This window comes from Stegodyphus dumicola, chromosome 11, assembly GCF_044657685.1.
Source record: "Stegodyphus dumicola isolate Sdum_Otavi_A_Nest chromosome 11, ASM4465768v1".
NCBI lineage: Eukaryota > Metazoa > Arthropoda > Arachnida > Araneae > Eresidae > Stegodyphus > Stegodyphus dumicola.
In genome coordinates, this window is record NC_140778.1 from 162272672 (window position 1) to 162282882 (window position 10211).

A 10211-nucleotide genomic window follows, 5' to 3' on the forward strand; every position below is an offset into this window, starting at 1 on the left:
TTTTAGCTTCTTGACTTTTTTAAAATGAAAATAGATGGATGTGTACATGAACAAATTTAAGGCAGTGTGTTATGCCTAGTTTGTGCAATTCTGGGATGTTAAGTGTTAACAGATTGATGTGTACATGGACACAGAGTTTGTGCAATTCTTTGACTTCTTATTTTGGTTTTGTGTAGCATCCATCTTGAAATTGTGCTTACTGTACATTAAAAAAAAATCTCCAATAAACAAGGGGCACCCAATTGTAAACTTTTACCAAAGGGTTTTTTTTTTTTTTTTTTTTTTTTTTTTTTGTTAGGCCGCATTTATTGAAGGTGTAATCACTTTTACTGCTAAAAAACAAAGTTAATATCAGCAGGATGAAACATCCCTTTGTTGGCAACATTGAGTAAGTAAATAATTATATACATCAAGAATTAATGGGTAACGTCTTTTGTAAAAAATTATTTATTTCAACCATAAACTTTCTAGGAGGGCAGACCATCCCCAAAAATCAGATCATTTATTTAATATACAGAGATATAATTTCAAAAGATTAATTAAAGATACATTAATATTGCTTTTGGTTTTAATAATAGCAGTTAATGGTACTATTTATAATCATTGAGCTGTTTCTTAAATTTCTTTTGCGGACACTGTAATTCTACCGAAGAAATACATTACAATTTCATGGTTGACCACACGTAGGGAACTGCCTCCTACGGCCCTGCCCATGCCCTATTTTCAGTCCGTAGACCCGGGCTAGGAGTTACTTCCTGTTAAAATAAAAACATAAGGTACTTTATTAGGTATTCATCTATTATTTAGCTTTTTAACATATTGTAATAACAATTCAATATCCAATTTACACTCAGTCGGATTAATCAATGTATTTTAAGAATAGTAGTTAGTAAAAAATATAACAAAATTGCTATCAAATTACTTAATTTGATATTTCTACTTAAATCAGGTTAATTCTATTGCTGGCTTTATAAAAACTTCCATGACATCTGATTCAGTTTCCTAAGAAGTATCAGTTTGTTAAAATTATGTACTTATGAAATAAATGTTAATTGTTACCATATTTAACAATCGGAAATACTGAAGCAAAACTTTTGCATTTCTGTTCATTTGAAAGGCATTAAGTTAAATTGAGACTGGCAATTACTACATGAAGTTTCATTAAGCAAAAAGCAAATTCTGCTAACAACATCCTTTATAAATAACTTTAACAAAAATTATGAATTTCTTTTTAAATTAAATGCACACAGAATTTTTTAAAATCATCATATTACCTCCTTTGATGCTTTATAAATTTATTCACCGGCTCATTAACACATTCTGAACTTGAAGGTATAGTTGGCAGTTTTTCACAAGTAGCAAAAGATGCTCTTAAAGTTTTTAGGAATTCTCTCACCTTTTGTTTTTTATCCTCTGTGTGAGCCTGTGATGTTAAAAACTGAAACTCTGCATGCCACTCTTCCTTTTCTTTTTCAAAATCTGAATGCTCCTTTCTTCTGATTTCTTGTGTGATGGCATAATGTTCTTCAATTTGCTCATCATTTTCAAATACGTCAATTATCAAATCATCTTTCTCTGAGCAAACATTTGTACCACAATCTATATCACAAACTGAGCATACATAATGAATGTGCTTACATATCTGAAATCTCACACTATAATCAATGCATGAACAAACAAACTGATGAATGCAGATGTCGCACTCATGACATCGAATGTTACAATTACACACTTTTTCAAAATACACATTATTTGTATGAATCAGTCCTTCTTGACTTCTTGACTTTCCATGCCTGTTTTGGCTTTATTTCGTATAATTCGTAATCAGCCATGAATTTGCTCCTTTCATGTTTGTTTCTAATTTCCTTCATTCTAGAAGTTAATTTTGGCCGTTCCACCGAAATGATTTGACCCATTAATTTCTTGGCTATTGCAGTTAAAACAAAATACAATGACTTATCTAATCTTTTAATAACTGTTCCACCAGCTTCTTCGTATTTAAGTTGCCGATGCCACCGCTCTACTTTCATGTTTGTATTAACACCCAAATAAGTTCGGTAACAATATGCCCACTGTTTCTTACGTTGCATGTATGTGGTTAAATACTCTCCAAAAGCTCGAGTTTCATCATGCAACACATAATCACTGATACAAGCATCGGAAAGTCTTTCAAAAGTTACAATATCGATTTCTTTTAGAATTTTCAGTAACTCTGACTTAATCTTTACTCTTATTTCTGGATCTCGGACTTTAGAATTCAAATTTTTGAACCATGCACGTTGCACATGCCAGCTGCAAAGTAAATGATGATCTCCCTCTCCAAACACAGAGCACCATGCGTTGTAATATGCCGGAGCATCATCAGACATGAAAACTGTTGTCTTCAAATTTGGAAGTCTTTCTTTAATGGAACTGAAAAATGCAGCAAACGTTTCAGTGGTTAATTTTGAAGAATACAAGATTGCCATTGGGAATCCTTCAAAATTGTTATCATTAATTAAAACAGATGTCAAATTTAAACCATACTGATTTGTGCCATGGGTAGAATCTATCATGATACAATTACTATGTCGTTCAAGCATTTTTAATTGTGCACTATTCATAATACCTAATAAAAAGTCCGATTTGCATAGACCTGGGTACTGAGGCAGTTCTTCATTAGTTTGTTTATATATTAAAACTGGATTGCCAGGTTCTGCCTGCAGTTTTCTAACTGTTATATCTACAGACACGAAATCATTTTTTATCCAGCATAATGTCTTTGTCAATCCCAAAGTCTCTACGAATATTTCGTAAATCTTGTGAATTTGTTATACACAACCGTTTTGAAGGTGTGTAGCACTTTTGAATTTTTGACAATACTTTTGCTGGTGGAACTCCATGTTTCATTAAATTAGCTAGATTAGTTTTTTCTGTCTTCGAGAGAGGCAATTTTCCCACTTCTGTTTTGTGACCGACATGAACAGACTGACATTCCACTTTTATTTCATTTTCTTTTTCTAAAACTTTTATGTATGCTGGACATGTAATACCACATTTAATAGAGCCAGCTACATTAATACATATTACGTTTTCTTGACTCTTTAATTTTACTTTGCCCACTTCTATGGCACTGATAATACGATGCAGTTCCTTCTTTTACTGCCTTTTTACTGGATGAAATAATGAAAGAAGATTGTGTATTTCGTTCCATCATTTCCTTCCGGTGTTCAAATTCAGTTTTAGAAGTAAATACTTGATTTTCATACTCCAAATTTATATCAGTATGATCTGTTTCTATATGATGTAATAATTCCTTCATTGTTTGGAATTTAAGACTGCAGAGACCACAAATTTTATTACAAACCTTGTGAACTTCTTTTTCTGGATGATACTTTCTGATATGTTGGTACATATTACATTTAATACTGAATGTTACTTCACAATGAGGGCAAGATATCTGAGATGTAGAAGCACATGAAACTTTTAATTCCATTTTTTATAGAGAAGTATATTTATATATTTTATATATTATTATTATGTTTTATATATGTATTTCCATATTTTTATAGAAAATAACAAGTGTTATTTCTTTTTAGATTTTATTTAAATTTAACACAGAATTTTCAAAATTGGGTAATCATAATTATAAAAAAAAGGGCAGACAGTCAATAAGAATAATAAATACTACACTTACTCACAAAGCAGTAGCCGGTTCATAGTAGGCGCTCAATTCCGAAACGACTGAAATTCCCTATACTCAAAATCCCTTTTCCTTTCTCCTCTTAGCTCATCCCTACTTTCACGTACCACACCTACAAATCTTGGACTCTTCCAGCAAACAATAGCATTCGTTCCGGGATTGAGCGCCTACTGCAAACCAAAGCTGTATGTAAGTAAAGCGTCGGCACTCCCATACTATAACCTGACGCCAAATTGCAGCGCCAATTCATTGCAGTGGTGGCGATGTAAACTAAATCTCTGCCCCTCCTCCTCTCCCCTACAGAGACGCATGGAGGTAGAAAGTAAGATGGAGGGTCCCTAATCGGTTTTGAAGCACTGCGATCCCTTCGCGTTGACCAAAACACTGGGGGATTTAAGATCAATGGGTTTGGCCACGATCGAATGTAAATATTTTGTAAGTGCGTCGTAATTATACATTTATATATTTTCTATTTCTACAATATTTCAGAGTCCTAAGTGTACGGAAAGAATACATTTTTAAACAAATTTTATTGTGTTATTAACATTAAAATTACGCATTATTTCTTCTCTACTTATAGAACTTCTGCCTAAAATACTTTCTCAAATACGACATGATTTTTTTTAGCTTCTGATGCATCTTTTAAATGAAAAAAAATCCAAGTCAATTTGTAATTAATGCTCTATTCGGTCCATTTCAAATTAGCTCTCCTTTTATTTTAATAGTGAAATACTACGTTAAAAAGGGAATAAAAAAGGATTTTTTTAAATATTATTTAAAACTTGTACTTGCGTTATTACAAAATGTAGGGCAATAATTATTTTAATTATACTTATCAGACTTTTTTATCCTTAATTTCAACAATACATGTCCTAAAACTCTTCTTTATTACTTCCTTAAGTACGCATCTCATAGAATTTGCTTTGCAGTACCTTTTAACAGATTGCTTTCCAGTACAAACAATTCATGCTTAAATAGTTTTATAATGTATTTGTCATCAGAATTACAATTTATGTTTACAATTTAATGTTAAGGTTATTATATATTTAGATAATATTTATAATTATTATAAATTTAGATACATTTAATAATTAGATTTCTTCAAAGTAATTTTCACGGGAGTTTTTTTTTATTTCAAATACATTTATAAATAATTTAATAAATATTTACGTATCTTGTTAAAGGCAGATACATACTTTTTGCAAATACAAGCATAAATACCCATACATATTTCACACTTTCGGCATGTGCAAATCTTTAATTTCTGTGCATTTACAATCTTTTTTGAGTAAAGTAATCTATAATAATTTAGCATATACCCAACATTTTTACATAAGGGGAAATATGTATGAATATAATTTGAATGAAAATTACATGCATTATTTTTAATACACACTCAAAGGTCAGTTTTGCGTTGAAATTCCTTCACGATGGCATCTCTCCATTTAGGCAGATAACCCTTGCCTGACTTACTCTATTTAACAAAAACTTAACCTTATATGCCTAATTAGAAATATTTTAACATACAAAATTTTATATTTACAGTCAGCCATCAAGTTTCACACTTTGAAACACGTTTTAGAATACATTTATTATCAAACTCAAATCTTCTAGAAAATATATTTTGGCAGAGCATTCAATACCTTTGCTGTTACTGGTTCTCAATTTCTCAGAGAAATCTTTAATCCAGGAGAGAGTTAATTGAGAATCGAAAATTTTGCCACTTTTTAGTTACGATACTGAGAGCAAATATTGTAATTATGCTCTCGTTAGCCATTCTTTGTCTATGAAATGAGACCTACGTACATTAAAAAGCAAGCATGAACTTCGAATTTCCGAGAAAAGTTCTATTAATGGGTGAAACACTTATTTGTAGACAGGCTATTCATATATCAGCACATGGTAACCTTTACCCGAGTCCATGTACACATTAATCTTATTTTCATTCAGAAAAAACCGGGAGCTAAAACTATCATGGTAACCAGAAATGAGGTTTCATCACCAAAATTTAACAAAATTGTTCGTAATCGAACGTACACTCAATTCTACACTAGAACCCTTATCAGTTCTATTTAAGTTGTCCCTTTTGTACTTTTTTTAAATCGACTTTAGATTTTGCAATCTTTCTATTTTTTTCACGAAGATGAATTTTCAGAAAGAGAGCAGAGGCAAAAGACAAAACCTTTTCTTTAACATTTTCAGCATGAAGCTCACAGTTTAGAAATTCAAACATTGACAACTGCGACAAGAGATTTTTCAAATTCCGCAGGATGTCAGGTGATGACAAGCGGCTAGATAAAAAAGTGTTGGATATATGCAGAAGTTCAGCAATGCATAATGTCATCTTTTCTGACGGATGTGTTAGTCCTCCTTCTGTTACATCTTGATCCTTATATTCTTTAAAATGTAAGAACAGGGTATGCTGTAGCATAGGCTTTGCCCTATCTATAAGAGCCACTTTACATGTATCGCACTCATTTAGCTTTAGGCAACGTAATACTCTTCTGGATAAATATCCACTTAAGCAACTACATTTAGTGATAAATTGTCAAGTTTTTGAAAACTTGCATCACAGCAGGAAGAATCACAGTGAATGACTAAACTATCATCAAAATCCTTATTTCTACTATTTTGTTCATCCTCCTCCTCTGCATCTCCTTTACTTTCTATACTTGTAGATGGAGGTACAGGAGCCAAAATAAAAAACATAAATTGATCCCCATCTGGTTTACAGTTGGAGAATTTACTTTTACATCGGAATGAATTTAGTGATGCAATCTTGAATACTGATGAAAACTCGTAAGCCGATGGATTTGTACGGTTTCCACCACTTCCTCGGATACGACTAAAAAAGTTTTCAAGGCAATCTTGGTTGCATCTCTTTGTCATAAAGAATTCGCGTTCTTTCAGCATCTCTTCCGAAAGCTGCAACATGGCTGTTATTGTCTGGGTCCAACCTTTTCTACTACCGCATCCTGCGACATGCCTTCTAGGACCTTCTTGATTTTGTGCAAGTGGTTTCAGAAAAACCCATGAGTCAATGAATGACAGCATGTTTGTCCAAAATTTAACATGTTCAGAACCTTCTGTTACAGCACAATGTAATTGTTTTCCCCTTAAGGGATTTTTTCGAATTCCATTCATAGAATCGAACAAATTGTCTATCTCTTGTATAAATTCTACCGTTGGAGCAGCACTTGCTTCTATTAGTCCAGATAGGACACACATATTCATTCCTGCTGCTACTGTGTGGCTAAAAACTTGCGCAGCAAGCGCAACTTTCATGGAATTCATGCCAGCCACGTATATGTGTGCATCGGTAATTTTTGGTGCACAGCGAACAAGAAGTGTTTGATCCACTGTGTAAAAATCTCGAATGTGCTTGAATGACACAAGTCCTTTATTAGTTTGGAGGTCATATTTCATAAGGCTACGTCGTAAATTTTTTAAAAGGTGTGGTGGATCGAACAAACAAAAAACCTTCTGCCCATTAAAATAGAAGAATGGCTTTGTAGATTCTGTTCCTAGGAGACCAAACAATCTACAATTACTTCCACTCTGGTCACAAACCAGAGCCTTAACTGTAGCATTAGCAGAAGACAATTTTGACAATGCCTCCATTACTATATCTCGAAGTCGTTCTGCATTCATGGCATGGCTTGAGAAGTAAAAACCAAGTGGTACCTTTTTCTTGCTAGTCAAACTTCTCAGCATTAGTACCAGTGCATGATTGGCAAATGAATCGCTTCGTAAACCACCAAAGTCCTCAAATCCAATTACATGATCTTTTTGTCGGTCATACACTAGAGAAGGTTTCAATGATATTTCGTCAAAGATTAAGGCAAACATTTTTTCATGTTTCTCCTTATTTTGCAGAACTTGTTTCAATGCAAATATAACATCTGCACTAATCCCTGTGTATGAGAGCTTCGATGACACAAAACGCTGAAGAGTTCGTTCATCTAGTAGCTGAAGAAATTCTTTTAAAACACGATATGCTGCTCTACTTTTACTGTAGATGCGATAGGCATCAATTTTGTCAGATTGCGTAAAACGCCTGCCTTTTGTTTTTTGAGTGTTCAATATTACCTGCCGCTGAATGAATGAACATTTTTTGCTAACCCTTTGACTAATTTTTTTTTCAAAAGAATAAGCTATAGATTTTCTCTCTGAAGATGCCACTTTTAATTTTAGTCGTCTTGCCATGTCCCGATACTTTTTAACAGTATTTGCCAATACTGATTTTCTGGGCGTATATTTTCTCGCTGAATAATGCGACTTTGGTGTGCTGCAGGCTACTGGTGTTTGTCGATTACTTGGTCCTTGAACAGGAAATGGGGATATTAAATGATTATCCATAGCACTTGAGAAAGGAGTGTCACTTAAATTAGGCACATGCTGATTTGAAACTGCATTCTTTGTTACGTGCGATTTCGGACAACATGGCACAGCATTGTGAACTAGACGATGTTTCGTAGTAACATTTGTAAAACACCAGTCTTGAAAATGAAACATGCAAAGATATGCTTTTTTATACAACTCAGAAGCGGGAATGCCAATGAGCTTATCATTTTGGGAAGCCTTAACCCATGCTTGGCATCTGAAAAGAAAAGTATAATACATGGATTATATTCAAACATACAATAATTAAAAATTATTCATAAACATTACTAACTTTTCAAAATTATAGAGTTGTAGCTTATTTCAAACCTTTTGATTGCTAAGGCCTTTTGAAATATCTATAATTTAAGGTTCTTATGTTAATTAACCATTTATTTTTATTATTTGAATTTTTACTGTCAAGTCCACTTTTTTCGTTCCTCACCAGAATGCAAATAAGTTACAGTATTTAAGTAGATATGTTTGAGGCTAAAAGTGTGTGTGTGAGGGAGGATGTGCTTTTAGAGCAGACTCTATTATGTGCTCGTTACTTTGATAGTATTGCATTCTAAAACCCGGGCTTGCCATTCTGGTTGTCGTTGGTCTAAGTTAATGTAGAAATCATGAGCCAATATTTTCAAATTGAATATTTGAGTTTATTTTAATACTGTTTAGTTCTTCAAAACAAGTGTTGGCGTATTTTGAGCAAGAAGAAAGTGCTTTTATGTTCTGAATTTTTAAAATAAAAATGTTGTTTAAACTTTTGCAGCCATCTGACCTTATAGTCATATCAGACAAAATGAATAGTTGCTTCAAGTCTACTGTAAGCTAGTTTTGCATGAGACCTAAAAGTTTACATTACAACGTTCCACACATACACATACGAAATCAATAAATTTGTTAGCGTCTTAAAATTACAGTACAAATGCATTTCTTTTGTCTCTAGCAAGTACTTTAATTTTTAATACAGTGAAACCTCTTAAGTTGGACACCTTGATGAGTGGGACACTTGTACTGGGAACAGCGCCTGTACATAGATTTAACACTAAGTTTCATAATTTTATGGTTTTTTTTTTTTTTTTTTTTTTTTTAATTTAAAGAAAAAGAAATCCTTGTGCACCACAAAGTATCGCACGAGACTTACAAATCGTAAGTGAAAAAGGCAGAATAGTAAGTAATATCATCAGTTTTCAACAATACAATGAAATCATAACAAGGAAAAAAAAACACAAGTAAATACAAAAATATAAAAATGTATAAAGAAATCATTAACAGTGTTTAAAATAAAAGTCAACAAAATCATTGAAAGCTCGGTAGGCCGAAATCGAGGATACAAAATCATAACATTTCGGCGGCCAATGAATTCCAATGAATTTCAATCTACATTTCAAAAGATTTCTTGCTTTATCAAGCAGTGGGCAATCAAAAAGCAGGTGGAAAACACTTTGCTCAACGCTAAGATTGCAATTACACAAATTGGAAGATATCAGCTTAAATCGTTCAAGATAAACATTAAACTTACCATGTCCAGACAAAAATTGCGTAACTTTAAAATTAAGCAACAAGTCCTTACTTTTCAGTCTTTCAAAAATAGTTGGGAAGAATGCTTTTGTAACAGATCCCTTATCAGAAGAGATATAATCACAGTTCCACCGCTCAATCATTTTAGCTTTGAATGTTTTTTTTAAATAAGATTTTGGAATATTTACATCAACGTTAATATCATTTTTAGTTGCATTCTTAGCAAGCCAATCAGCTCTCTCGTTTCCATAATTACCCGAATGACCACGGACAAATGTAAAAAACACTGAAATACCCCTCTTCTCCAGATCTCCGAGAGACTGCTGTATATTGACAATAATATCATTACATAAAGAGGTATTTTTAAGAGATTCCAGGGAAGAGGGTGAATCTGTACAGATTAAGTAGCTGGAACCACTTCCATTCTGGCTAATTATCCACTTGATTGCAAAATTAATACACAGAAGTTCAGAAATATATACAGTACATTCATTTCTAATGCGAAATTGGTGACACTCAATTTCAATATCATCTTCAAAAATAACATAAGCAAAACCAACTTTATCATCAATCCTACTACCATCCGTATACAGCACAAATGAGAATGAATTAACATCAGTGTCCGTAC

At 32.8% G+C, this 10211-nt stretch overlaps 1 long non-coding RNA gene across 1 annotated transcript; it reads right to left on the minus strand.

Moving 5' to 3' along the window:
• Window positions 1–429: 429 nt before the first annotated feature.
• LOC146994479 (uncharacterized) lies at window positions 430–4266 on the minus strand. Its single transcript, XR_015043778.1, has 2 exons — window positions 3677–4266; window positions 430–755 (listed from the first exon to the last, which is right to left on the minus strand). It is a non-coding gene; the product is annotated as an uncharacterized LOC146994479 (long non-coding RNA).
• Window positions 4267–10211: the final 5945 nt, after the last annotated feature.